This window comes from Elephas maximus, chromosome 13 (genome assembly GCF_024166365.1).
Source record: "Elephas maximus indicus isolate mEleMax1 chromosome 13, mEleMax1 primary haplotype, whole genome shotgun sequence".
Lineage (NCBI taxonomy): Eukaryota > Metazoa > Chordata > Mammalia > Proboscidea > Elephantidae > Elephas > Elephas maximus.
Genome location: NC_064831.1, coordinates 100,832,821 through 100,856,862, shown reverse-complemented (window position 1 = coordinate 100,856,862; position 24,042 = coordinate 100,832,821). Strand labels below are relative to the sequence as shown.

Below are 24,042 nucleotides of genomic sequence, written 5' to 3'. Positions count from 1 at the left end.
GGGCCTCAGCGTGATCATACTGAGCGCAATTTTAATGTCACCATTTCTCTTCCAGAGAAATGGACATGACATCATTGACCCGAGACATATCAATCCCCAGGAAAAATCACCTGAGTCCTCAAGTTCCTTACCACAGACATCTTCCATCCAGCCCGGAATCATGCAGGATGAGAATGTTCGCACATCCTCTTCCAGGGTCCTGGGGAGTAGCTTGACTCTCACGAAAGCGGGAAAACAGGCTTGGACCTTGCAATCCTTTTAGGAAGGACAAAGAAGTAAGCCAGACATCGGACGAGAGACATCCATGGTCTAACAGCTAAGGTTTTTCCCACATGTGCTCAAAAATATGGACAACATCAAGACACGCACTTCTAACCCATTAGGGAGACTGCTCACCCTTGACAGAAAGGCAGACATGTGCCAGATCAGGACATGGCATAGAGGTCTCAGACCGTAGTAAAAAAAACTCAGGAGGTCCCAGGCAAGGAGAGGCTTTTCATTTTGATCAGCCCTGGCCCATGTAACAAGGAAGCCAAATCTGTGTCCACAGGCACTGTCCCGTGCACGAGCACTCTCAGGAAATTACACCCAAGGGTTCCCCAAACTGGGGATCTTCAAACGAGCTGTGGGACACTCGGAAGAGTGCTTACTCCAGGAATTTTCCCAAAACTTCTCCTACGAATTTCCGGAGTTTGATTTCACACTTGTGCCATGCAGAGACACAGACCCGGCCACCTCATTCCCAAAGAGCGGTAACACAGGGAACATATCTCCTCCTGTTTATCAACCATCAGAAGATCTCTTGGCACAAACAGAGCAGGAGTCTTATGGAAACTCTACGGGATTCCAATGAACTGTGTAGGAACAGTGATCTTTGCACTCGTGCAAGGCAGCATTTACACAAGCATTCACTGTCTACAGCTCCAAGGAAACATGACGTCCTGTGGCATGAACCTGAAACTGCTCACGACCCTCGTGTCCTCCTCACACATGGCATAGACCCTGACTTTAGATTTTCTACGCAGGTATCTGTGCAGCTACCTTCACTTGAAAGCTGGAGCCAGCTATCAGACTACAGAATCTCTCATCCAATTTCAAGATTCCTGGGAAAAGTGCCCTGCAGATCCTAAGAAGCCAGCTGAAACTGACAAACGCTTTCAATATGGCAAGGTGACCAGTCTCCCGTAGAGCCCTGAGCCATTCACCTCCCATAAATATCTTGGGAAAATACATTCTTCTCGTTGTGCATTTCTCCCAATTCCCTAGGACGTATCGGACTTGGACCCAGGCTATCGGAGACGACTCAAGCGCACATTTTTCAGGATCCTCAGATTCCTAAGTATCCACCCACGCACATCACTGCCACTTAGTCAACCAGGCAAGGTCAAGCAAACACCAGGGGACATGCCTCAGCTTTGTCAACAACCTCTACTGCCTTTTGGGCTGCATCCTCACTTGTCCAAGTGTCAGATGGGGCCAGGGAAAATCACGGTAATTCCCTCACCTTGTGACCTCGCCGCGGTGAGTTTCATGGAAGCAGGTCTTTCTAAATGACACAAAAAGAGGAAAAGAGCCAAGGAATCAGCCTGACAAAAATCAGCCACCCAGGTGTTTTGGATCACTTGGTGCAGGTGAAAGGAATGAAAATGGGGGTCTGCTCTAAAGAAGATCTATAAGGCAGGGGCAAAGGAGTGTCTCGAGGGCCTCAGCATAAACCCACTGAGCATGATTTTTAGGTCATCATCTCTCTTCGAGACAGGTTATGTCATCAGTGACCCGAGCCATATCTCTCCCCAGGAAAAATCCCCTGAGACCTGAAGATGCTTACCACAAATGTCTTCCTTCAACCGAGGAATGACACTGGATGAGAGAATTCACACATCTTCTTCCAGTTTCCAGGGGAGTTGGCTTGACCCCCATGAAAGCAGGACAACAGACATCGACCTCACTATCCCTTGGTAAAGGGCAAATCAGTAAGACAAAGATCACAGGAGAGAAGCTCATTTCCCTATGGCTATGCTTTCTCCCAGATAGTCGCAAACATATGCACAAAATCAAGACACCCATTTACAACCCACTGGGGAGACTGCTGACCCTTGACACAAGGTGAGACTCGTGCCTGGATGTAGTACAAATTCTTAGGAGCACGCAGGCAAAAGGAGCCTTTGCAATTGATTAACCCTGACTGATGTGTTGAAGGCAGCCAAATATGCGTCCAGGGGCACTGTCCAACGTGTTGGACTCTCGGGATACGGCACCCAAGAGTCCCCAGTAACTGGGGATCTTCAAATCAGCTGGAAGGACATTTGGGAATGAGTTCCTTTCCAAGAATTGTGCCAACACTTCTAGAAATTTCCACAGTCCTTCAACACTTTGATTTCACCACTGAGCCATGTAGAGACACAATCCAATCTACCTCAGGCCCGAATAATCCCTATAGAGGGAGAACATCTCCTCCTGTATATCAACCACCACAGGATCCTGTGGGGCATACAGAAAAGCAGTTCTATAGAGTCTCTATGAGATTCCAAAGAACTGTCAAGAAAATGATCTTTCCGCATGTGGAAGGCAGCAGTTATGCCTGCATTTCCTGACTAGAGTGTTAGCCGATCGTGACTTCCTGTGGCACGTACCTGAAACTAGTCATGACGCGCGCATCGCGTTTACCAAATGCCATCGAACCTGACCTTAGTTTTTTGACTCAGATATTTGTGCTGCTACCTTTTCTTGATAGCTACAGTGAGGTATCAGACTACTCGATTGTTCATCCAATGCCAGGATTTGTGGAAAAGATACCCTGCAGATCCTAATCGTCCAGTCGCAACTGACACAGGCTTTCAACTATGGCAAGTATGTCCGGTTTCTGAAGCAGACCTCCTAGCCAATTCCATCCGGAAAATTCTGGAGAAAAGCACATTTGTCTAGCTGCGCATTCCTCCAATTCCATAGACATAACAGGCTGAGAACCAGATTATCAAAAATTCCTCAAGTGGAAATTCTTCCAGGTTCCTGTGCTTCCTAACTATCCACCCGTGCATATCACCGCCACTTATTCAATCGGTCAGGTCAAGCTAAAAGCAGGGGACGCGTCTCAGCTTCTCCACAAAACCCGACTGCCTTTTGGGCTCCATTTTCACTTGTCCAAGTATCAGCAGGGACAAGGTAAAACTGCCATCATTCACTCACCTTGTGTTCTTCCTGTGGGGAATCTCTTGGAAGTAGGTGTCTCGAAGTCAGAGAAAAAGAGGAAAGGAGCCAAGGAATCAGCCTGACAAAAATCGGTCAGTGAGGAGTTTTTCATCACGTGCTGGACGTAAAAGGAATCAAAACGGGCTCCATTCTAAAGGAGATCATGAAGATTGGGGAAAAGCAGTTTCCCTCTGGGCCTCAGCGTGATCATACTGAGTGCAATTTTAATGTCACCATTTCTCTTCCAGAGAAATGGACATGACATCATTGACCCGAGACATATCAATCCCCAGGAAAAATCACCTGAGTCCTCAAGTTCCTTACCACAGACATCTTCCATCCAGCCCGGAATCATGCAGGATGAGAATGTTCGCACATCCTCTTCCAGGGTCCTGGGGAGTAGCTTGACTCTCACGAAAGCGGGAAAACAGGCTTGGACCTTGCAATCCTTTTAGGAAGGACAAAGAAGTAAGCCAGACATCGGACGAGAGACATCCATGGTCTAACAGCTAAGGTTTTTCCCACATGTGCTCAAAAATATGGACAACATCAAGACACGCACTTCTAACCCATTAAGGAGACTGCTCACCCTTGACAGAAAGGCAGACATGTGCCAGATCAGGACATGGCATAGAGGTCTCAGACCGTAGTAAAAAAAACTCAGGAGGTCCCAGGCAAGGAGAGGCTTTTCATTTTGATCAGCCCTGGCCCATGTAACAAGGAAGCCAAATCTGTGTCCACAGGCACTGTCCCGTGCACGAGCACTCTCAGGAAATTACACCCAAGGGTTCCCCAAACTGGGGATCTTCAAACGAGCTGTGGGACACTCGGAAGAGTGCTTAATCCAGGAATTTTCCCAAAACTTCTCCTACGAATTTCCGGAGTTTGATTTCACCCTTGTGCCATGCAGAGACACAACCCGGCCACCTCATTCCCAAAGAGCGGTAACACAGGGAACATATCTCCTCCTGTTTATCAACCATCAGAAGATCTCTTGGCACAAACAGAGCAGGAGTCTTATGGAAACTCTACGGGATTCCAATGAACTGTGTAGGAACAGTGATCTTTGCACTCGTGCAAGGCAGCATTTACACAAGCATTCACTGTCTACAGCTCCAAGGAAACATGACTTCCTGTGGCATGAACCTGAAACTGCTCACGACCCTCGTGTCCTCCTCACACATGGCATAGACCCTGACTTTAGATTTTCTACGCAGGTATCTGTGCAGCTACCTTCACTTGAAAGCTGGAGCCAGCTATCAGACTACAGAATCTCTCATCCAATTTCAAGATTCCTGGGAAAAGTGCCCTGCAGATCCTAAGAAGCCAGCTGAAACTGACAAACGCTTTCAATATGGCAAGGTGACCAGTCTCCCGTAGAGCCCTGAGCCATTCACCTCCCATAAATATCTTGGGAAAATACATTCTTCTCGTTGTGCATTTCTCCCAATTCCCTAGGACGTATCGGACTTGGACCCAGGCTATCGGAGACGACTCAAGCGCACATTTTTCAGGATCCTCAGATTCCTAAGTATCCACCCACGCACATCACTGCCACTTAGTCAACCAGGCAAGGTCAAGCAAACACCAGGGGACATGCCTCAGCTTTGTCAACAACCTCTACTGCCTTTTGGGCTGCATCCTCACTTGTCCAAGTGTCAGATGGGGCCAGGGAAAATCACGGTAATTCCCTCACCTTGTGACCTCGCCGCGGTGAGTTTCATGGAAGCAGGTCTTTCTAAATGACACAAAAAGAGGAAAAGAGCCAAGGAATCAGCCTGACAAAAATCAGCCACCCAGGTGTTTTGGATCACTTGGTGCAGGTGAAAGGAATGAAAATGGGGGTCTGCTCTAAAGAAGATCTATAAGGCAGGGGCAAAGGAGTGTCTCGAGGGCCTCAGCATAAACCCACTGAGCATGATTTTTAGGTCATCATCTCTCTTCGAGACAGGTTATGTCATCAGTGACCCGAGCCATATCTCTCCCCAGGAAAAATCCCCTGAGACCTGAAGATGCTTACCACAAATGTCTTCCTTCAACCGAGGAATGACACTGGATGAGAGAATTCACACATCTTCTTCCAGTTTCCAGGGGAGTTGGCTTGACCCCCATGAAAGCAGGACAACAGACATCGACCTCACTATCCCTTGGTAAAGGGCAAATCAGTAAGACAAAGATCACAGGAGAGAAGCTCATTTCCCTATGGCTATGCTTTCTCCCAGATAGTCGCAAACATATGCACAAAATCAAGACACCCATTTACAACCCACTGGGGAGACTGCTGACCCTTGACACAAGGTGAGACTCGTGCCTGGATGTAGTACAAATTCTTAGGAGCACGCAGGCAAAAGGAGCCTTTGCAATTGATTAACCCTGACTGATGTGTTGAAGGCAGCCAAATATGCGTCCAGGGGCACTGTCCAACGTGTTGGACTCTCGGGATACGGCACCCAAGAGTCCCCAGTAACTGGGGATCTTCAAATCAGCTGGAAGGACATTTGGGAATGAGTTCCTTTCCAAGAATTGTGCCAACACTTCTAGAAATTTCCACAGTCCTTCAACACTTTGATTTCACCACTGAGCCATGTAGAGACACAATCCAATCTACCTCAGGCCCGAATAATCCCTATAGAGGGAGAACATCTCCTCCTGTATATCAACCACCACAGGATCCTGTGGGGCATACAGAAAAGCAGTTCTATAGAGTCTCTATGAGATTCCAAAGAACTGTCAAGAAAATGATCTTTCCGCATGTGGAAGGCAGCAGTTATGCCTGCATTTCCTGACTAGAGTGTTAGCCGATCGTGACTTCCTGTGGCACGTACCTGAAACTAGTCATGACGCGCGCATCGCGTTTACCAAATGCCATCGAACCTGACCTTAGTGTTTTGACTCAGATATTTGTGCTGCTACCTTTTCTTGATAGCTACAGTGAGGTATCAGACTACTCGATTGTTCACCCAATGCCAGGATTTGTGGGAAAGATACCCTGCAGATCCTAATCGTCCAGTCGCAACTGACACAGGCTTTCAACTATGGCAAGTATGTCCGGTTTCTCCAGTAGAGCGCCTACCAATTCCCAAGCGGAAAATATATGAGAAAAGCACATTTGTCTCGCTGTGCATTCTCTCAATTCCGTAGACATACCAGGCTGGGCACCGGATGATCAAAAATTCCTCAAGTGGAAATTCTTCCAGGTTCCTGTGCTTCCTAACTATCCACCCGTGCATATCACCGCCACTTATTCAATCGGTCCCGTCAAGCTAAAAGCAGGGCACGCGTCTCAGCTTCTCCACAAAACCCGACTGCCTTTTGGGCTCCATTTTCACTTGTCCAAGTATCAGCAGGGACAAGGTAAAACTGCCATCATTCACTCACCTTGTGTTCTTCCTGTGGTGAATCTCTTGGCAGTAGGTCTTTCTAAGTCAGAGAAAAAGAGGAAAGGAGCCAAGGAATCAGCTTGACAAAAATCGGTCAGTGAGGAGTTTTCGATCACGTGCTGGACGTAAAAGGAATCAAAACGGGCTCCATTCTAAAGGAGATCATTAAGATTGGGGAAAAGCAGTTTCCCTCTGGGCCTCAGCGTGATCCTATTGAGCGTGATTTTAATGTCATCATTTCTCTTCCAGAGAAGTGGAGGTGTCATCATTGACCCGAGACATATCAATCCCCAGGAAAAATCACCGGAGTCCTCAAGTTCCTTACCACAGACATCTTCCATCCAGCCCGGAATCATGCAGGATGAGAATGTTCGCACATCCTCTTCCAGGTTCCTGGGGAGTAGCTTGACCCTCATGAAAGCGGGCAAACAGGCCTGGACCTTGCAATCCTTTTAGGAAGGACAAAGAAGTAAGCCAGACATCAGACGAGAGACATCCATGGTCTAACAGCTAAGGTTTTTCCCACATGTGCTCAAAAATATGGACAACATCAAGACACGCACTTCTAACCCATTAGGGAGACTGCTCACCCTTGACAGAAAGGCAGACATGTGCCAGATCAGGACATGGCATAGAGGTCTCAGACCATAGTAAAAAAAACTCAGGAGGTCCCAGGCAAGGAGAAGCTTTTCATTTTGATCAGCCCTGGCCCATGTAACAAGGAAGCCAAATCTGTGTCCACAGGCACTGTCCCGTGCACGAGTATTCTCAGGAAATTACACCCAAGGGTTCCCCAAACTGGGGATCTTCAAACGAGCTGTGGGACACTCAGAAGAGTGCTTACTTCAAGAATTTGCCCCAAACTTCTCCTACGAATTTCCGGAGTTTGATTTCACCCTTGTGCCATGCAGAGACACAGACCCGGCCACCTCTTTCCCAAAGAAGAGTAACACAGGGAACATATCTCCTCCTGTTTATCAACCATCGGAAGATCTCTTGGCACAAACAGAGCAGGAGTCTTATGGAAACTCTACGGGATTCCAATGAACTGTGTAGGAACAGTGATCTTTGCACTCGTGCAAGGCAGCATTTACACCTGCATTCACTGTCTACAGCTCCAAGGAAACATGACTTCCTGTGGCATGAACCTGAAACTGCTCACGACCCTCGTGTCCTACTCACACATGGCATAGACCCTGACTTTAGATTTTCTACGCAGGTATCTGTGCAGCTACCTTCACTTGAAAACTGGAGCCAGCTATCAGACTACGGAATCTCTCATCCAATTTCAAGATTCCTGGGAAAAGTGCCCTGCAGATCCTAAGAAGCCAGCTGAAACTGACAAACGCTTTCAATATGGCAAGTTGACCAGTCTCCCGTAGAGCTCTGAGCCATTCACCTCCCATAAATATCTTGGGAAAATACATTCTTCTCGTTGTGCATTTCTCCCAATTCCCTAGGACGTATCGGACTTGGACCCCGGCTATCGGAGACGACTCAAGCGCACATTTTTCAGGATCCTCAGATTCCTAAGTATCCACCCACGCACATCACTGCCACTTAGTCAACCAGGCAAGGTCAAGCAAACACCAGGGGACATGCCTCAGCTTTGTCAACAACCTCTACTGCCTTTTGGGCTGCATCCTCACTTGTCCAAGTGTCAGATGGGGCCAGGGAAAATCACGGTGATTCCCTCACCTTGTGACCTCGCCGCGGTGAGTTTCATGGAAGCAGGTCTTTCTAAATGACACAAAAAGAGGAAAAGAGCCAAGGAATCAGCCTGACAAAAATCAGCCACCCAGGTGTTTTGGATCACTTGGTGCAGGTGAAAGGAATGAAAATGGGGGTCTGCTCTAAAGAAGATCTATAAGGCCGGGGCAAAGGAGTGTCTCGCAGGGCCTCAGCATAAACCCACTGAGCACGATTTTTAGGTCATCATCTCTCTTCGAGACAGGTTATGTCATCATTGACCCGAGCCATATCTCTCCCCAGGAAAAATCCCCTGAGACCTGAAGATGCTTACCACAAATGTCTTCCTTCCACCGAGGAATGACACTGGGTGAGAGAATTCACACATCGTCTTCCAGTTTCCAGGGGAGTTGGCTTGACCCCCATGAAAGCAGGACAACAGACATCGACCTCACTATCCCTTGGAAAAGGGCAAATCAGTAAGACAAAGTTCACAGGAGAGAAGCTCACTTCCCTATGGCTATGCTTTCTCCCAGATAGTCGCAAACATATGCACAAAATCAAGACACCCATTTACAACCCACTGGGGAGACTGCTGACCCTTGACACAAAGTGAGACTCGTGCCTGGATGTAGTACAAATTCTCAGGAGCACGCAGGCAAAAGGAGCCTTTGCAATTGATTAACCCTGACTGATGTGTTGAAGGCAGCCAAATATGCGTCCAGGGGCACCGTCCAACGTGTTGGACTCTCGGGATACGGCACCCAAGAGTCCCCAGTAACTGGGGATCTTCAAATCAGCTGGAAGGACATTTGGGAATGAGTTCCTTTCCAAGAATTGTGCCAACACTTCTAGAAATTTCCACAGTCCTTCAACACTTTGATTTCACCACTGAGCCATGTAGAGACACAATCCAATCTACCTCAGGCCCGAATAATCCCTATAGAGGGAGAACATCTCCTCCTGTATATCAACCACCACAGGATCCTGTGGGGCATACAGAAAAGCAGTTCTACAGAATCTCTATGAGATTCCAAAGAACTGTCAAGAAAATGATCTTTCCGCATGTGGAAGGCAGCAGTTATGCCTGCATTTCCTGACTAGAGTGTTAGCCGATCGTGACTTCCTGTGGCACGTACCTGAAACTAGTGATGACGCGTGCATCGCGTTTACCAAATGCCATCGAACCTGACCTTAGTTTTTTGACTCAGATATTTGTGCTGCTACCTTTTCTTGATAGCTACAGTGAGGTATCAGACTACTCGATTGTTCACCCAATGCCAGGATTTGTGGGAAAGATACCCTGCAGATCCTAATCGTCCAGTCGCAACTGACACAGGCTTTCAACTATGGCAAGTATGTCCGGTTTCTCCAGTAGAGCTCCTAGCCATTCCCAAGCGGAAAATATATGAGAAAAGCACATTTGTCTCGCTGTGCATTCTCTCAATTCCGTAGACATACCAGGCTGGGCACCGGATGATCAAAAATTCCTCAAGTGGAAATTCTTCCAGGTTCCTGTGCTTCCTAACTATCCACCCGTGCATATCACCGCCACTTATTCAATCGGTCCCGTCAAGCTAAAAGCAGGGCACGCGTCTCAGCTTCTCCACAAAACCCGACTGCCTTTTGGGCTCCATTTTCACTTGTCCAAGTATCAGCAGGGACAAGGTAAAACTGCCATCATTCACTCACCTTGTGTTCTTCCTGTGGTGAATCTCTTGGAAGTAGGTCTTTCTAAGTCAGAGAAAAAGAGGAAAGGAGCCAAGGAATCAGCTTGACAAAAATCGGTCAGTGAGGAGTTTTCGATCACGTGCTGGACGTAAAAGGAATCAAAACGGGCTCCATTCTAAAGGAGATCATTAAGATTGGGGAAAAGCAGTTTCCCTCTGTACTTCAGTGTGATCCCATTGAGCGTGATTTTAATGTCATCATTTCTCTTCCAGAGAAGTGGAGGTGTCATCATTGACCCGAGACATATCAATCCCCAGGAAAAATCACCTGAGTCCTCAAGTTCCTTACCACAGACATCTTCCATCCAGCCCGGAATCATGCAGGATGAGAATGTTCGCACATCCTCTTCCAGGTTCCTGGGGAGTAGCTTGACCCTCATGAAAGTGGGAAAACAGGCCTGGACCTTGCAATCCTTTTAGGAAGGACAAAGAAGTAAGCCAGACATCGGACGAGAGACATCCATGGTCTAACAGCTAAGGTTTTTCCCACATGTGCTCAAAAATATGGACAACATCAAGACACGCACTTCTAACCCATTGGGGAGACTGCTCACCCTTGACAGAAAGGCAGGCATGTGTCAGATCAGGACATGGCATAGAGGTCTCAGACCGTAGTAAAAAAAACTCAGGAGGTCCCAGGCAAGGAGAGGCTTTTCATTTTGATCAGCCCTGGCCCATGTAACAAGGAAGCCAAATCTGTGTCCACAGGCACTGTCCCGTGCACGAGCACTCTCAGGAAATTACACCCAAGGGTTCCCCAAACTGGGGATCTTCAAACGAGCTGTGGGACACTCAGAAGAGTGCTTACTCCAAGAATTTGCCCCAAACTTCTCCTACGAATTTCCGGAGTTTGATTTCACCCTTGTGCCATGCAGAGACACAGACCCGGCCACCTCTTTCCCAAAGAACGGTAACACAGGGAACATATCTCCTCCTGTTTATCAACCATCAGAAGATCTCTTGGCACAAACAGAGCAGGAGTCTTATGGAAACTCTACGGGATTCCAATGAACTGTGTAGGAACAGTGATCTTTGCACTCGTGCAAGGCAGCATTTACACCTGCATTCACTGTCTACAGCTCCAAGGAAACACGACTTCCTGTGGCATGAACCTGAAACTGCTCACGACCCTCGTGTCCTCCTCACGCATGGCATAGACCCTGACTTTAGATTTTCTACGCAGGTATCTGTGCAGCTACCTTCACTTGAAAGCTGGAGCCAGCTATCAGACTACGGAATCTCTCATCCAATTTCAAGATTCCTGGGAAAAGTGCCCTGCAGATCCTAAGAAGCCAGCTGAAACTGACAAACGCTTTCAATATGGCAAGTTGACCAGTCTCCCGTAGAGCTCTGAGCCATTCACCTCCCATAAATATCTTGGGAAAATACATTCTTCTCGTTGTGCATTTCTCCCAATTCCCTAGGACGTATCGGACTTGGACCCCGGCTATCGGAGACGACTCAAGCGCACATTTTTCAGGATCCTCAGATTCCTAAGTATCCACCCACGCACATCACTGCCACTTAGTCAACCAGGCAAGGTCAAGCAAACACCAGGGGACATGCCTCAGCTTTGTCAACAACCTCTACTGCCTTTTGGGCTGCATCCTCACTTGTCCAAGTGTCAGATGGGGCCAGGGAAAATCACGGTAATTCCCTCACCTTGTGACCTCGCCGCGGTGAGTTTCATGGAAGCAGGTCTTTCTAAATGACACAAAAAGAGGAAAAGAGCCAAGGAATCAGCCTGACAAAAATCAGCCACCCAGGTGTTTTGGATCACTTGGTGCAGGTGAAAGGAATGAAAATGGGGGTCTGCTCTAAAGAAGATCTATAAGGCAGGGGCAAAGGAGTGTCTCGCAGGGCCTCAGCATAAACCCACTGAGCATGATTTTTAGGTCATCATCTCTCTTCGAGACAGGTTATGTCATCAGTGACCCGAGCCATATCTCTCCCCAGGAAAAATCCCCTGAGACCTGAAGATGCTTACCACAAATGTCTTCCTTCAACCGAGGAATGACACTGGATGAGAGAATTCACACATCTTCTTCCAGTTTCCAGGGGAGTTGGCTTGACCCCCATGAAAGCAGGACAACAGACATCGACCTCACTATCCCTTGGTAAAGGGCAAATCAGTAAGACAAAGATCACAGGAGAGAAGCTCATTTCCCTATGGCTATGCTTTCTCCCAGATAGTCGCAAACATATGCACAAAATCAAGACACCCATTTACAACCCACTGGGGAGACTGCTGACCCTTGACACAAGGTGAGACTCGTGCCTGGATGTAGTACAAATTCTTAGGAGCACGCAGGCAAAAGGAGCCTTTGCAATTGATTAACCCTGACTGATGTGTTGAAGGCAGCCAAATATGCGTCCAGGGGCACTGTCCAACGTGTTGGACTCCCGGGAAACGGCACCCAAGAGTCCCCAGTAACTGGGGATCTTCAAATCAGCTGGAAGGACATTTGGGAATGAGTTCCTTTCCAAGAATTGTGCCAACACTTCTAGAAATTTCCACAGTCCTTCAACACTTTGATTTCACCACTGAGCCATGTAGAGACACAATCCAATCTACCTCAGGCCCGAATAATCCCTATAGAGGGAGAACATCTCCTCCTGTATATCAACCACCACAGGATCCTGTGGGGCATACAGAAAAGCAGTTCTACAGAATCTCTATGAGATTCCAAAGAACTGTCAAGAAAATGATCTTTCCGCATGTGGAAGGCAGCAGTTATGCCTGCATTTCCTGACTAGAGTGTTAGCCGATCGTGACTTCCTGTGGCACGTACCTGAAACTAGTCATGACGCGCGCATCGCGTTTACCAAATGCCATCGAACCTGACCTTAGTTTTTTGACTCAGATATTTGTGCTGCTACCTTTTCTTGATAGCTACAGTGAGGTATCAGACTACTCGATTGTTCACCCAATGCCAGGATTTGTGGGAAAGATACCCTGCAGATCCTAATCGTCCAGTCGCAACTGACACAGGCTTTCAACTATGGCAAGTATGTCCGGTTTCTCCAGTAGAGCTCCTAGCCATTCCCAAGCGGAAAATATATGAGAAAAGCACATTTGTCTCGCTGTGCATTCTCTCAATTCCGTAGACATACCAGGCTGGGCACCGGATGATCAAAAATTCCTCAAGTGGAAATTCTTCCAGGTTCCTGTGCTTCCTAACTATCCACCCGTGCATATCACCGCCACTTATTCAATCGGTCCCGTCAAGCTAAAAGCAGGGCACGCGTCTCAGCTTCTCCACAAAACCCGACTGCCTTTTGGGCTCCATTTTCACTTGTCCAAGTATCAGCAGGGACAAGGTAAAACTGCCATCATTCACTCACCTTGTGTTCTTCCTGTGGTGAATCTCTTGGAAGTAGGTCTTTCTAAGTCAGAGAAAAAGAGGAAAGGAGCCAAGGAATCAGCTTGACAAAAATCGGTCAGTGAGGAGTTTTCGATCACGTGCTGGACGTAAAAGGAATCAAAACGGGCTCCATTCTAAAGGAGATCATTAAGATTGGGGAAAAGCAGTTTCCCTCTGTACTTCAGTGTGATCCCATTGAGCGTGATTTTAATGTCATCATTTCTCTTCCAGAGAAGTGGAGGTGTCATCATTGACCCGAGACATATCAATCCCCAGGAAAAATCACCTGAGTCCTCAAGTTCCTTACCACAGACATCTTCCATCCAGCCCGGAATCATGCAGGATGAGAATGTTCGCACATCCTCTTCCAGGTTCCTGGGGAGTAGCTTGACCCTCATGAAAGTGGGAAAACAGGCCTGGACCTTGCAATCCTTTTAGGAAGGACAAAGAAGTAAGCCAGACATCGGACGAGAGACATCCATGGTCTAACAGCTAAGGTTTTTCCCACATGTGCTCAAAAATATGGACAACATCAAGACACGCACTTCTAACCCATTGGGGAGACTGCTCACCCTTGACAGAAAGGCAGACATGTGCCAGATCAGGACATGGCATAGAGGTCTCAGACCGTAGTAAAAAAAACTCAGGAGGTCCCAGGCAAGGAGAGGCTTTTCATTTTGATCAGCCCTGGCCCATGTAACAAGGAAGCCAAATCTGTGTCCACAGGCACTGTCCCGTGCACGAGCACTCTCAGGAAATTACACCCAAGGGTTCCCCAAACTGGGGATCTTCAAACGAGCTGTGGGACACTCAGAAGAGTGCTTACTCCAAGAATTTGCCCCAAACTTCTCCTACGAATTTCCGGAGTTTGATTTCACCCTTGTGCCATGCAGAGACACAGACCCGGCCACCTCTTTCCCAAAGAACGGTAACACAGGGAACATATCTCCTCCTGTTTATCAACCATCAGAAGATCTCTTGGCACAAACAGAGCAGGAGTCTTATGGAAACTCTACGGGATTCCAATGAACTGTGTAGGAACAGTGATCTTTGCACTCGTGCAAGGCAGCATTTACACCTGCATTCACTGTCTACAGCTCCAAGGAAACACGACTTCCTGTGGCATGAACCTGAAACTGCTCACGACCCTCGTGTCCTCCTCACGCATGGCATAGACCCTGACTTTAGATTTTCTACGCAGGTATCTGTGCAGCTACCTTCACTTGAAAGCTGGAGCCAGCTATCAGACTACGGAATCTCTCATCCAATTTCAAGATTCCTGGGAAAAGTGCCCTGCAGATCCTAAGAAGCCAGCTGAAACTGACAAACGCTTTCAATATGGCAAGTTGACCAGTCTCCCGTAGAGCTCTGAGCCATTCACCTCCCATAAATATCTTGGGAAAATACATTCTTCTCGTTGTGCATTTCTCCCAATTCCCTAGGACGTATCGGACTTGGACCCCGGCTATCGGAGACGACTCAAGCGCACATTTTTCAGGATCCTCAGATTCCTAAGTATCCACCCACGCACATCACTGCCACTTAGTCAACCAGGCAAGGTCAAGCAAACACCAGGGGACATGCCTCAGCTTTGTCAACAACCTCTACTGCCTTTTGGGCTGCATCCTCACTTGTCCAAGTGTCAGATGGGGCCAGGGAAAATCACGGTAATTCCCTCACCTTGTGACCTCGCCGCGGTGAGTTTCATGGAAGCAGGTCTTTCTAAATGACACAAAAAGAGGAAAAGAGCCAAGGAATCAGCCTGACAAAAATCAGCCACCCAGGTGTTTTGGATCACTTGGTGCAGGTGAAAGGAATGAAAATGGGGGTCTGCTCTAAAGAAGATCTATAAGGCAGGGGCAAAGGAGTGTCTCGCAGGGCCTCAGCATAAACCCACTGAGCATGATTTTTAGGTCATCATCTCTCTTCGAGACAGGTTATGTCATCAGTGACCCGAGCCATATCTCTCCCCAGGAAAAATCCCCTGAGACCTGAAGATGCTTACCACAAATGTCTTCCTTCAACCGAGGAATGACACTGGATGAGAGAATTCACACATCTTCTTCCAGTTTCCAGGGGAGTTGGCTTGACCCCCATGAAAGCAGGACAACAGACATCGACCTCACTATCCCTTGGTAAAGGGCAAATCAGTAAGACAAAGATCACAGGAGAGAAGCTCATTTCCCTATGGCTATGCTTTCTCCCAGATAGTCGCAAACATATGCACAAAATCAAGACACCCATTTACAACCCACTGGGGAGACTGCTGACCCTTGACACAAGGTGAGACTCGTGCCTGGATGTAGTACAAATTCTTAGGAGCACGCAGGCAAAAGGAGCCTTTGCAATTGATTAACCCTGACTGATGTGTTGAAGGCAGCCAAATATGCGTCCAGGGGCACTGTCCAACGTGTTGGACTCCCGGGAAACGGCACCCAAGAGTCCCCAGTAACTGGGGATCTTCAAATCAGCTGGAAGGACATTTGGGAATGAGTTCCTTTCCAAGAATTGTGCCAACACTTCTAGAAATTTCCACAGTCCTTCAACACTTTGATTTCACCACTGAGCCATGTAGAGACACAATCCAATCTACCTCAGGCCCGAATAATCCCTATAGAGGGAGAACATCTCCTCCTGTATATCAACCACCACAGGATCCTGTGGGGCATACAGAAAAGCAGTTCTACAGAATCTCTATGAGATTCCAAAGAACTGTCAAGAAAATGATCTTTCCGCATGTGGAAGGCAGCAGTTATGCCTGCATTTCCTGACTAGAGTGTTAGCCGATCGTGACTTCCTGTGGCACGTACCTGAAACTAGTCATGACGCGCGCATCGCGTTTACCAAATGCCATCGAACCTGACCTTAGTTTTTTGACTCAGATATTTGTGCTGCTACCTTTTCTTGATAGCTACAGTGAGGTATCAGACTACTCGATTGTTCACCCAATGCCAGGATTTGTGGGAAAGATACCCTGCAGATCCTAATCGTCCAGTCGCAACTGACACAGGCTTTCAACTATGGCAAGTATGTCCGGTTTCTCCAGTAGAGCTCCTAGCCATTCCCAAGCGGAAAATATATGAGAAAAGCACATTTGTCTCGCTGTGCATTCTCTCAATTCCGTAGACATACCAGGCTGGGCACCGGATGATCAAAAATTCCTCAAGTGGAAATTCTTCCAGGTTCCTGTGCTTCCTAACTATCCACCCGTGCATATCACCGCCACTTATTCAATCGGTCCCGTCAAGCTAAAAGCAGGGCACGCGTCTCAGCTTCTCCACAAAACCCGACTGCCTTTTGGGCTCCATTTTCACTTGTCCAAGTATCAGCAGGGACAAGGTAAAACTGCCATCATTCACTCACCTTGTGTTCTTCCTGTGGTGAATCTCTTGGAAGTAGGTCTTTCTAAGTCAGAGAAAAAGAGGAAAGGAGCCAAGGAATCAGCTTGACAAAAATCGGTCAGTGAGGAGTTTTCGATCACGTGCTGGACGTAAAAGGAATCAAAACGGGCTCCATTCTAAAGGAGATCATTAAGATTGGGGAAAAGCAGTTTCCCTCTGTACTTCAGTGTGATCCCATTGAGCGTGATTTTAATGTCATCATTTCTCTTCCAGAGAAGTGGAGGTGTCATCATTGACCCGAGACATATCAATCCCCAGGAAAAATCACCTGAGTCCTCAAGTTCCTTACCACAGACATCTTCCATCCAGCCCGGAATCATGCAGGATGAGAATGTTCGCACATCCTCTTCCAGGTTCCTGGGGAGTAGCTTGACCCTCATGAAAGTGGGAAAACAGGCCTGGACCTTGCAATCCTTTTAGGAAGGACAAAGAAGTAAGCCAGACATCGGACGAGAGACATCCATGGTCTAACAGCTAAGGTTTTTCCCACATGTGCTCAAAAATATGGACAACATCAAGACACGCACTTCTAACCCATTGGGGAGACTGCTCACCCTTGACAGAAAGGCAGACATGTGCCAGATCAGGACATGGCATAGAGGTCTCAGACCGTAGTAAAAAAAACTCAGGAGGTCCCAGGCAAGGAGAGGCTTTTCATTTTGATCAGCCCTGGCCCATGTAACAAGGAAGCCAAATCTGTGTCCACAGGCACTGTCCCGTGCACGAGCACTCTCAGGAAATTACACCCAAGGGTTCCCCAAACTGGGGATCTTCAAACGAGCTGTGGGACACTCAGAAGAGTGCTTACTCCAAGAATTTGCCCCAAACTTCTCCTACGAATTTCCGGAGTTTGATTTCACCCTTGTGCCATGCAGAGACACAGACCCGGCCACCTCTTTCCCAAAGAACGGTAACACAGGGAACATATCTCCTCCTGTTTATCAACCATCAGAAGATCTCTTGGCACAAACAGAGCAGGAGTCTTATGGAAACTCTACGGGATTCCAATGAACTGTGTAGGAACAGTGATCTTTGCACTCGTGCAAGGCAGCATTTACACCTGCATTCACTGTCTACAGCTCCAAGGAAACACGACTTCCTGTGGCATGAACCTGAAACTGCTCACGACCCTCGTGTCCTCCTCACGCATGGCATAGACCCTGACTTTAGATTTTCTACGCAGGTATCTGTGCAGCTACCTTCACTTGAAAGCTGGAGCCAGCTATCAGACTACGGAATCTCTCATCCAATTTCAAGATTCCTGGGAAAAGTGCCCTGCAGATCCTAAGAAGCCAGCTGAAACTGACAAACGCTTTCAATATGGCAAGTTGACCAGTCTCCCGTAGAGCTCTGAGCCATTCACCTCCCATAAATATCTTGGGAAAATACATTCTTCTCGTTGTGCATTTCTCCCAATTCCCTAGGACGTATCGGACTTGGACCCCGGCTATCGGAGACGACTCAAGCGCACATTTTTCAGGATCCTCAGATTCCTAAGTATCCACCCACGCACATCACTGCCACTTAGTCAACCAGGCAAGGTCAAGCAAACACCAGGGGACATGCCTCAGCTTTGTCAACAACCTCTACTGCCTTTTGGGCTGCATCCTCACTTGTCCAAGTGTCAGATGGGGCCAGGGAAAATCACGGTAATTCCCTCACCTTGTGACCTCGCCGCGGTGAGTTTCATGGAAGCAGGTCTTTCTAAATGACACAAAAAGAGGAAAAGAGCCAAGGAATCAGCCTGACAAAAATCAGCCACCCAGGTGTTTTGGATCACTTGGTGCAGGTGAAAGGAATGAAAATGGGGGTCTGCTCTAAAGAAGATCTATAAGGCAGGGGCAAAGGAGTGTCTCGCAGGGCCTCAGCATAAACCCACTGAGCATGATTTTTAGGTCATCATCTCTCTTCGAGACAGGTTATGTCATCAGTGACCCGAGCCATATCTCTCCCCAGGAAAAATCCCCTGAGACCTGAAGATGCTTACCACAAATGTCTTCCATCAACCGAGGAATGACACTGGATGAGAGAATTCACACATCTTCTTCCAGTTTCCAGGGGAGTTGGCTTGACCCCCATGAAAGCAGGACAACAGACATCGACCTCACTATCCCTTGGTAAAGGGCAAATCAGTAAGACAAAGATCACAGGAGAGAAGCTCATTTCCCTATGGCTATGCTTTCTCCCAGATAGTCGCAAACATATGCACAAAATCAAGACACCCATTTACAACCCACTGGGGAGACTGCTGACCCTTGACACAAGGTGAGACTCGTGCCTGGATGTAGTACAAATTCTTAGGAGCACGCAGGCAAAAGGAGCCTTTGCAATTGATTAACCCTGACTGATGTGTTGAAGGCAGCCAAATATGCGTCCAGGGGCACTGTCCAACGTGTTGGACTCCCGGGAAACGGCACCCAAGAGTCCCCAGTAACTGGGGATCTTCAAATCAGCTGGAAGGACATTTGGGAATGAGTTCCTTTCCAAGAATTGTGCCAACACTTCTAGAAATTTCCACAGTCCTTCAACACTTTGATTTCACCACTGAGCCATGTAGAGACACAATCCAATCTACCTCAGGCCCGAATAATCCCTATAGAGGGAGAACATCTCCTCCTGTATATCAACCACCACAGGATCCTGTGGGGCATACAGAAAAGCAGTTCTACAGAATCTCTATGAGATTCCAAAGAACTGTCAAGAAAATGATCTTTCCGCATGTGGAAGGCAGCAGTTATGCCTGCATTTCCTGACTAGAGTGTTAGCCGATCGTGACTTCCTGTGGCACGTACCTGAAACTAGTCATGACGCGCGCATCGCGTTTACCAAATGCCATCGAACCTGACCTTAGTTTTTTGACTCAGATATTTGTGCTGCTACCTTTTCTTGATAGCTACAGTGAGGTATCAGACTACTCGATTGTTCACCCAGTGCCAGGATTTGTGGGAAAGATACCCTGCAGATCCTAATCGTCCAGTCGCAACTGACACAGGCTTTCGACTATGGCAAGTATGTCCGGTTTCTCCAGTAGAGCTCCTAGCCATTCCCAAGCGGAAAATATATGAGAAAAGCACATTTGTCTCGCTGTGCATTCTCTCAATTCCGTAGACATACCAGGCTGGGCACCGGATGATCAAAAATTCCTCAAGTGGAAATTCTTCCAGGTTCCTGTGCTTCCTAACTATCCACCCGTGCATATCACCGCCACTTATTCAATCGGTCAGGTCAAGCTAAAAGCAGGGCACGCGTCTCAGCTTCTCCACAAAACCCGACTGCCTTTTGGGCTCCGTTTTCACTTGTCCAAGTATCAGCAGGGACAAGGTAAAACTGCCATCATTCACTCACCTTGTGTTCTTCCTGTGGTGAATCTCTTGGGAGTAGGTCTTTCTAAGTCAGAGAAAAAGAGGAAAGGAGCCAAGGAATCAGCTTGACAAAAATCGGTCAGTGAGGAGTTTTCGATCACGTGCTGGACGTAAAAGGAATCAAAACGGGCTCCATTCTAAAGGAGATCATTAAGATTGGGGAAAAGCAGTTTCCCTCTGGGCCTCAGCGTGATCCTATTGAGCGTGATTTTAATGTCATCATTTCTCTTCCAGAGAAGTGGAGGTGTCATCATTGACCCGAGACATATCAATCCCCAGGAAAAATCACCTGAGTCCTCAAGTTCCTTACCACAGACATCTTCCATCCAGCCCGGAATCATGCAGGATGAGAATGTCCGCACATCCTCTTCCAGGTTCCTGGGGAGTAGCTTGACCCTCATGAAAGCGGGCAAACAGGCCTGGACCTTGCAATCCTTTTAGGAAGGACAAAGAAGTAAGCCAGACATCAGACGAGAGACATCCATGGTTAACAGCTAAGGTTTTTCCCACATGTGCTCAAAAATATGGACAACATCAAGACACGCACTTCTAACCCATTAGGGAGACTGCTCACCCTTGACAGAAAGGCAGACATGTGCCAGATCAGGACATGGCATAGAGGTCTCAGACCATAGTAAAAAAAATTCAGGAGGTCCCAGGCAAGGAGAAGCTTTTCACTTTGATCAGCCCTGGCCCATGTAACAAGGAAGCCAAATCTGTGTCCACAGGCACTGTCCCGTGCACGAGTATTCTCAGGAAATTACACCCAAGGGTTCCCCAAACTGGGGATCTTCAAACGAGCTGTGGGACACTCAGAAGAGTGCTTACTCCAAGAATTTGCCCCAAACTTCTCCTACGAATTTCCGGAGTTTGATTTCACCCTTGTGCCATGCAGAGACACAGACCCGGCCACCTCTTTCCCAAAGAACGGTAACACAGGGAACATATCTCCTCCTGTTTATCAACCATCGGAAGATCTCTTGGCACAAACAGAGCAGGAGTCTTATGGAAACTCTACGGGATTCCAATGAACTGTGTAGGAACAGTGATCTTTGCACTCGTGCAAGGCAGCATTTACACCTGCATTCACTGTCTACAGCTCCAAGGAAACATGACTTCCTGTGGCATGAACCTGAAACTGCTCACGACCCTCGTGTCCTACTCACACATGGCATAGACCCTGACTTTAGATTTTCTACGCAGGTATCTGTGCAGCTACCTTCACTTGAAAGCTGGAGCCAGCTATCAGACTACGGAATCTCTCATCCAATTTCAAGATTCCTGGGAAAAGTGCCCTGCAGATCCTAAGAAGCCAGCTGAAACTGACAAACGCTTTCAATATGGCAAGTTGACCAGTCTCCCGTAGAGCTCTGAGCCATTCACCTCCCATAAATATCTTGGGAAAATACATTCTTCTCGTTGTGCATTTCTCCCAATTCCCTAGGACGTATCGGACTTGGACCCCGGCTATCGGAGACGACTCAAGCGCACATTTTTCAGGATCCTCAGATTCCTAAGTATCCATCCACGCACATCACTGCCACTTAGTCAACCAGGCAAGGTCAAGCAAACACCAGGGGACATGCCTCAGCTTTGTCAACAACCTCTACTGCCTTTTGGGCTGCATCCTCACTTGCCCAAGTGTCAGATGGGGCCAGGGAAAATCACGGTGATTCCCTCACCTTGTGACCTCGCCACGGTGAGTTTCATGGAAGCAGGTCTTTCTAAATGACACAAAAAGAGGAAAAGAGCCAAGGAATCAGCCTGGCAAAAATCAGCCACCCAGGTGTTTTGGGTCACTTGGTGCAGGTGAAAGGAATGAAAATGGGGGTCTGCTCTAAAGAAGATCTATAAGGCCGGGGCAAAGGAGTGTCTCGCAGGGCCTCAGCATAAACCCACTGAGCACGATTTTTAGGTCATCATCTCTCTTCGAGACAGGTTATGTCATCATTGACCCGAGCCATATCTCTCCCCAGGAAAAATCCCCTGAGACCTGAAGATGCTTACCACAAATGTCTTCCTTCCACCGAGGAATGACACTGGGTGAGAGAATTCACACATCGTCTTCCAGTTTCCAGGGGAGTTGGCTTGACCCCCATGAAAGCAGGACAACAGACATCGACCTCACTATCCCTTGGAAAAGGGCAAATCAGTAAGACAAAGATCACAGGAGAGAAGCTCACTTCCCTGTGGCTATGCTTTCTCCCAGATAGTCGCAAACATATGCACAAAATCAAGACACCCCTTTACAACCCACTGGGGAGACTGCTGACCCTTCACACAAAGTGAGACTCGTGCCTGGATGTAGTACAAATTCTCAGGAGCACGCAGGCAAAAGGAGCCTTTGCAATTGATTAACCCTGACTGATGTGTTGAAGGCAGCCAAATATGCGTCCAGGGGCACCGTCCAACGTGTTGGACTCTCGGGATACGGCACCCAAGAGTCCCCAGTAACTGGGGATCTTCAAATCAGCTGGAAGGACATTTGGGAATGAGTTCCTTTCCAAGAATTGTGCCAACACTTCTAGAAATTTCCACAGTCCTTCAACACTTTGATTTCACCACTGAACCATGTAGAGACACAATCCAATCTACCTCAGGCCCGAATAATCCCTATAGAGGGAGAACATCTCCTCCTGTATATCAACCACCACAGGATCCTGTGGGGCATACAGAAAAGCAGTTCTACAGAATCTCTATGAGATTCCAAAGAACTGTCAAGAAAATGATCTTTCCGCATGCGGAAGGCAGCAGTTATGCCTGCATTTCCTGACTAGAGTGTTAGCCGATCGTGACTTCCTGTGGCACGTACCTGAAACTAGTCATGACCCGCGCATCGCGTTTACCAAATGCCATCGAACCTGACCTTAGTGTTTTGACTCAGATATTTGTGCTGCTACCTTTTCTTGATAGCTACAGTGAGGTATCAGACTACTCGATTGTTCACCCAATGCCAGGATTTGTGGGAAAGATACCCTGCAGATCCTAATCGTCCAGTCGCAACTGACACAGGCTTTCAACTATGGCAAGTATGTCCGGTTTCTCCAGTAGAGCTCCTACCAATTCCCAAGCGGAAAATATATGAGAAAAGCACATTTGTCTCGCTGTGCATTCTCTCAATTCCGTAGACATACCAGGCTGGGCACCGGATGATCAAAAATTCCTCAAGTGGAAATTCTTCCAGGTTCCTGTGCTTCCTAACTATCCACCCGTGCATATCACCGCCACTTATTCAATCGGTCAGGTCAAGCTAAAAGCAGGGCACGCGTCTCAGCTTCTCCACAAAACCCGACTGCCTTTTGGGCTCCATTTTCACTTGTCCAAGTATCAGCAGGGACAAGGTAAAACTGCCATCATTCACTCACCTTGTGTTCTTCCTGTGGTGAATCTCTTGGCAGTAGGTCTTTCTAAGTCAGAGAAAAAGAGGAAAGGAGCCAAGGAATCAGCTTGACAAAAATCGGTCAGTGAGGAGTTTTCGATCACGTGCTGGACGTAAAAGGAATCAAAACGGGCTCCATTCTAAAGGAGATCATTAAGATTGGGGAAAAGCAGTTTCCCTCTGGACCTCAGTGTGATCCCATTGAGCGTGATTTTAATGTCATCATTTCTCTTCCAGAGAAGTGGAGGTGTCATCATTGACCCGAGACATATCAATCCCCAGGAAAAATCACCTGAGTCCTCAAGTTCCTTACCACAGACATCTTCCATCCAGCCCGGAATCATGCAGGATGAGAATGTTCGCACATCCTCTTCCAGGTTCCTGGGGAGTAGCTTGACCCTCATGAAAGTGGGAAAACAGGCCTGGACCTTGCAATCCTTTTAGGAAGGACAAAGAAGTAAGCCAGACATCGGACGAGAGACATCCATGGTCTAACAGCTAAGGTTTTTCCCACATGTGCTCAAAAATATGGACAACATCAAGACAC

At 47.7% G+C, this 24,042-nt stretch overlaps 1 long non-coding RNA gene and 15 other non-coding genes across 17 annotated transcripts in view; all 16 read right to left on the bottom strand.

Annotated features, from left to right (window-relative positions):
* Window positions 1–81, bottom strand: LOC126057374 (small nucleolar RNA SNORD115). The gene has a single exon (XR_007512469.1). It is a non-coding gene; the product is annotated as a small nucleolar RNA SNORD115 (small nucleolar RNA).
* A 1,619-nt stretch (window positions 82–1,700) lies between these two features.
* Window positions 1,701–1,778, bottom strand: LOC126057668 (small nucleolar RNA SNORD115). Its single transcript, XR_007512743.1, has one exon. It is a non-coding gene; the product is annotated as a small nucleolar RNA SNORD115 (small nucleolar RNA).
* Window positions 1,779–3,382: 1,604 nt separating this feature from the next.
* Window positions 3,383–3,463, bottom strand: LOC126057379 (small nucleolar RNA SNORD115). The gene has a single exon (XR_007512474.1). It is a non-coding gene; the product is annotated as a small nucleolar RNA SNORD115 (small nucleolar RNA).
* A 1,618-nt stretch (window positions 3,464–5,081) lies between these two features.
* Window positions 5,082–5,159, bottom strand: LOC126057666 (small nucleolar RNA SNORD115). Its single transcript, XR_007512740.1, has one exon. It is a non-coding gene; the product is annotated as a small nucleolar RNA SNORD115 (small nucleolar RNA).
* Window positions 5,160–6,395: 1,236 nt separating this feature from the next.
* The window catches only part of LOC126088045 (uncharacterized), a 49,246-nt gene continuing 31,599 nt past the window's right edge, over window positions 6,396–24,042 (bottom strand). For both annotated transcript variants that reach the window (XR_007519928.1, XR_007519929.1), the window contains exons 2-3: window positions 20,427–20,550; window positions 6,396–6,609 (exon numbers count right to left, since the gene is read on the bottom strand). This is a non-coding gene — a long non-coding RNA (uncharacterized LOC126088045). The remainder of the gene's footprint in view (window positions 6,610–20,426; window positions 20,551–24,042) is intronic.
* Window positions 6,764–6,844, bottom strand: LOC126057645 (small nucleolar RNA SNORD115). Its single transcript, XR_007512720.1, has one exon. It is a non-coding gene; the product is annotated as a small nucleolar RNA SNORD115 (small nucleolar RNA).
* On the bottom strand, window positions 8,465–8,542 carry LOC126057779 (small nucleolar RNA SNORD115). Its single transcript, XR_007512852.1, has one exon. It is a non-coding gene; the product is annotated as a small nucleolar RNA SNORD115 (small nucleolar RNA).
* LOC126057377 (small nucleolar RNA SNORD115) lies at window positions 10,147–10,227 on the bottom strand. Its single transcript, XR_007512472.1, has one exon. It is a non-coding gene; the product is annotated as a small nucleolar RNA SNORD115 (small nucleolar RNA).
* Window positions 11,848–11,925, bottom strand: LOC126057665 (small nucleolar RNA SNORD115). The gene has a single exon (XR_007512739.1). It is a non-coding gene; the product is annotated as a small nucleolar RNA SNORD115 (small nucleolar RNA).
* Window positions 13,530–13,610, bottom strand: LOC126057376 (small nucleolar RNA SNORD115). The gene has a single exon (XR_007512471.1). It is a non-coding gene; the product is annotated as a small nucleolar RNA SNORD115 (small nucleolar RNA).
* On the bottom strand, window positions 15,231–15,308 carry LOC126057664 (small nucleolar RNA SNORD115). The gene has a single exon (XR_007512738.1). It is a non-coding gene; the product is annotated as a small nucleolar RNA SNORD115 (small nucleolar RNA).
* Window positions 16,913–16,993, bottom strand: LOC126057375 (small nucleolar RNA SNORD115). The gene has a single exon (XR_007512470.1). It is a non-coding gene; the product is annotated as a small nucleolar RNA SNORD115 (small nucleolar RNA).
* Window positions 18,614–18,691, bottom strand: LOC126057663 (small nucleolar RNA SNORD115). The gene has a single exon (XR_007512737.1). It is a non-coding gene; the product is annotated as a small nucleolar RNA SNORD115 (small nucleolar RNA).
* Window positions 20,296–20,376, bottom strand: LOC126057644 (small nucleolar RNA SNORD115). Its single transcript, XR_007512719.1, has one exon. It is a non-coding gene; the product is annotated as a small nucleolar RNA SNORD115 (small nucleolar RNA).
* On the bottom strand, window positions 21,996–22,073 carry LOC126057778 (small nucleolar RNA SNORD115). Its single transcript, XR_007512851.1, has one exon. It is a non-coding gene; the product is annotated as a small nucleolar RNA SNORD115 (small nucleolar RNA).
* Window positions 23,678–23,758, bottom strand: LOC126057951 (small nucleolar RNA SNORD115). Its single transcript, XR_007513024.1, has one exon. It is a non-coding gene; the product is annotated as a small nucleolar RNA SNORD115 (small nucleolar RNA).